The 4,448-nt window shown below is 33.2% G+C and overlaps 1 long non-coding RNA gene across 1 annotated transcript; it reads left to right on the top strand.

Annotated features, from left to right (window-relative positions):
* The first annotated feature begins 591 nt into the window (after positions 1 to 591).
* LOC139874226 (uncharacterized) lies at positions 592 to 3,384 on the top strand. Its single transcript, XR_011767845.1, has 3 exons — positions 592 to 1,074; positions 3,108 to 3,188; positions 3,271 to 3,384. It is a non-coding gene; the product is annotated as an uncharacterized lncRNA (long non-coding RNA).
* Positions 3,385 to 4,448: the final 1,064 nt, after the last annotated feature.

The raw sequence follows: 4,448 nt of genomic DNA on the forward strand, positions 1-4,448 counted from the left end.
CAGTGTTTCCAAATTGAGTCGTTCCCTGTCAAAAGAATCTTTTTGACTTTGTCGTTCTGCTTGAAGCTTTTCTTGACTTTTCTTGTACAACCGAACTTGACTCTCCAAGTAGTTCTGAAGAGTAGACACTTTCTTTTGTAATAGCTCCTCCCGTGATTTGCTCGCTAAAAAGCTCATCTTCGTTATAGATTTTGACTGTACACATCTGGTTTTTAAATCTTTCTAAATCTTGACCTCTCATCCAACAAGTACACATACCATTTAGATGTTTTTGATTTTCACCTAATGTTGGTATTGGAGGTGTAAAACAAGAAGTACTCGTCATTTGAAGTCGTTACGAGAATCCGAACTTCTTGGTACTTGGGCTTTGTGAAATGATTTTGGTTATTTGGTAATTGTAAGAAATGGACTTGTACAGTTAATGGGCCTGAGTTGGTTTTCCTTAAAAAAAAAAAAAAAAAAAAAACGTGTACTGCTTCAATCTTCCCCAAATCAAATGCATGTAATCTTCTTCCCCAATATAAAATCTAAGACACGCACTGTTGAACCCTCTTCTCTGATTTTTTTATTTTTTTACGATAAACCGAGAAAAAAATCAACTTTGAAACCCTTTTGAAATCATTCCTTCTATCATCTTTGTCTGATTAGCAAACGCAATTGAAACCTTAAAAATGTTAGGCACTTTTTCTTTTTCTTCTTCCCCAATTTAAATTTGATGAACCCAATTTTTTTTTTTTAATTTGTTTCAATTACTTGAAGGTAGGCTCTTTCGGTCGATGGATGAAGTGTCTGTCGGTCGTCAGTCTTCATCAGTAGAAAAACAGGTAGCATAACGTTACCATATGTGAGAAATTGGTATTGTACTCCCTCGATCGATGGTCTCAAGTGTGTCAGTCGATGGAAGCAACTATCGGTCGTTGGACAAGGACTATCGGTTGAGGAAAGAGGCCAATCGATCGATGGAAGTTCTTGAAGAATTTTCAGGCGAGTATGAAGATTCCGGTGACCTAGGGTGGTGGTTGACGGCGGAGCTAGTTCAAAAATGAGATTTGGACTCAAAGAAATTGCAGAAAGGTGCTTAATTATGAACATAACTGCACTTTCAGATTTTCATGTAAAACATAGAATCGATCAATTAAAATCAACTTTGCATCGTTATTTTTAGAACAGAAAATTTCAAAATTCGAACTCGATTGAAGGAATTAGGTTCTGAAATTTTAAACGAACGTTCACTAGATGTATATGAACGTTTCTACATTTACAGATTTGATGAAAAAAACACAGAAAGTTGAAACCGCCAAAACAGTTCGAAAATTGAAAAACTTGAAAAACTGATCGATTATGAACATAAATTGAGCACTGGATCGATAGGATTGAACACTTTATGCTCTGATACCACGTGTAGAGTATAGATTTCGATCAATTCGTGTTTGTTAGGTTAATTCGAATAGAACAGGGATATATATATATATATATATATATATATATATATATATATATATATATATATATATATATATATATATATATATATATATATATTGGTAGGATCAAGAGGGAAGTAACCAATCGGGGGAAGCGGGGGGAAGCAAAATTTTTTTTTTTTTCGTTTTTTGAAAAAACTTTGTTCACGAACATTATAGATGTGATGAAAATATGAACATTTAGTAGAGACACTTTGTGATAAATGTTTTTATTTTGGCGGGAAAACGCTCAAAGAAGTAATATATAACAATTATCGTGTTTTTCGAGCGTATGTTGAGGTTTTAGCTATCGGGGTTTAGATATTAGGGTTTATAGGGTTTAGATATTAGGGTTTAGAAATTTAGAGTTTAGGGTTTAGATTTAGGGTTTAGATTTAGGATTTAGATTGAGTTTTTAACACGAACGGTTTAGAGTTTAGGGTTTAGGGTTTAGGGTTTGGTGTTTTGGGTTTATGGAATAAACCAAAAACACCAAACCCAAAACCCTAAACCTTAAACTGTAGTCCTTGTGCTTATAAGATATAGAATGTGAGAGGTTAACCTTTAAATTCTGACGACAGTTAGGTTGGGGTGCCAATCACGATAATTAAGCAAAACTGAGGTACCAACTATGTAAAAATAAAAGTTTAGGTGTTATGATGAAATTGTGAACAAACTACAGGTACCAACGGTGTAATTTTTTCTTCCTATTTTCTCATGAGAAATTGTCTGAGTTTTAAAAAGTCTTATACTTTGTTTAGAGCGTGCTTGGTTGCAAGAGGGAATGAGAATGGTAATGAGAAAGGGAATGGTAATAGGAATGCAATGAGTATTCTTATTGTATTGTTATTGCTTGTTTGATGCTTTATAATAATAATAAATAAAAATATTAAATAATGATAAAATAATAATTATAATAGTAAAATAATAAATAATCATAACATAATAATCATAAAAGTCAAAAGCGGAAGTTATACAACCATAAAATGTGATTCGTAAATTTAGCTTTTAAGTTGCTCCATAATGATTACCATTCCTCTCAATTTAGTAGGTAATGACCCATTTACTAGTTTAAGGTAATGATGATTCTTATTATAAACTACCAAGCACATTCAATTATAATCATACTCATTTCTTATGGTCTATTACCCTCAACCAAGCATGCTAAGATGTTACAAAGGCATGGTTAGTCCCTTTTGTAAAGTCATACGGATCAGATTCTAATTTATTAACCGAAGAGGTGTTTTTAATTATTACGGAGTATATATTTATATATTTAATTTATATTATATTTAATATTTATATATGCATGAGATAGATATATGAGATTTTAGGGGGTCATAATCTACTTTAATAGTGTAAAGGACTAAATGTTAATATAAAAGGAATATGGGAATTTAATGGAAAATGAGAAAGAAATGAAGGGATGAGAATAGAATTTCCAAAACCGATACCTGGTTGTGACATTTCCTCCGGCTGCCATTCCCCCAAACCGTAGCTCCTATCCGCCGTTGTCGACTGCGACCTCCGGGTTGTGCACGGCTGCCGCCACTTTTCCGGTTTCCTGGTGGCCATCGTTCCGCCACTTCGGATACCCCTTGTAATTCGAAGAATGATTCCTTTGTATGCTTTGATTTCTCACAGTGGGAGCAATTGAGCCTCGATTTGTCGGTTTTCATCGACGATTCTCCGACGGATGAGCATGTTTACGTGTTTCAATTCGAGGTAACGTGATTATCCTACACTGATTTCAATTCGTTGGCTCTGTTATCATAATTCATAATTTTCTTATATCTTAAACATGTAGCTGTCGAGCTTCAAGGCTAGTTCTTTGCTGTGATTCCTTACTGATGTGATCTCTTGTACAATTAATTAGGAGTACATGATGTAGACAACATTAGTGATCCTAATAATCCAGGTTTGCATTTCTTCTTTTACTTATTTATTCTAACATTAACATGAAGGTTGATTGTTAGCAGCATACGCTTAACTTGATTACCAATTTATATTTTATAGTTACAGTGCACATTATTTATTTATTTATTTATATTTTATTTTTAATTTTAATTTGTGTCTTAACAATTAGAAGTGTAAGTGTTTGTTGGAAGTAAGGTCGATAAATATGTTGATTGACTTGAAGCTAGTACTTATGATGGATCTAACATAAAGTTAATGACTGATGATCAGCATACAATATATAAGTTTGGTTAAGTCTGTTAAATACTTATGCCGACTCTTTCAAGGAGATAATAGCGCTTATACTAAATCATCTTTGAAAGAAGCTCAACTTTACTACTGGCTCCTTAGACATGTCTTATGATGCCTTAGTTAAGTCAGCACATCTTTTCTGCCGTCTCTCTGTTAGACCAACTTGTTTAAGCTAAACTACTTTGTTGCAAGTGAACTAATATTCTTAAGTGTGCTGGTCCGTTACAAGAGAAATGTAGATGGATAATCTTGCGTTTTTACTTAACCATATATATATACTTGAACCTTGTTGTGTTCATCATGAAAACACAGATTAACATTCGAATATTATCGTTGGTATACTATCAATAGAGTTATATCTCAGGCAAACTCAGAAATGTTGTCCAAGATAATTTTGCAAGAATGCAAAATCAACTATTGGCTAAATAAAATAGAATGTTAGCTACAAATCAGCGTCAGCCTAAATAAATATTAACTAGATAGAATTGGTTCAGAAACCTGCTATGTCTAGGAGAAAATCTCTGTATGCGTACATTAATCTTCAAAAGTCCCCCGTAAAAATTACAAAACTTACTAAAAGTCTAGAGATAGAAAATGTGTATAAAGTATCTAGTGTGTGAAGTGTATTGAAAATGGTTGGTATTTTTAAGACATCCAGATGGAATGAGTCGTTATGCCCTCAATTTAGTTTTTGGGTATTGAGTTGGTATTGAGACATTGAGTCGGTTCAACACTCAGTTTTTACTTTAACAGACTTAGTCCAGTCGATACCGAGTA

Source organism: Rutidosis leptorrhynchoides, chromosome 11, assembly GCF_046630445.1.
Source record: "Rutidosis leptorrhynchoides isolate AG116_Rl617_1_P2 chromosome 11, CSIRO_AGI_Rlap_v1, whole genome shotgun sequence".
NCBI lineage: Eukaryota > Viridiplantae > Streptophyta > Magnoliopsida > Asterales > Asteraceae > Rutidosis > Rutidosis leptorrhynchoides.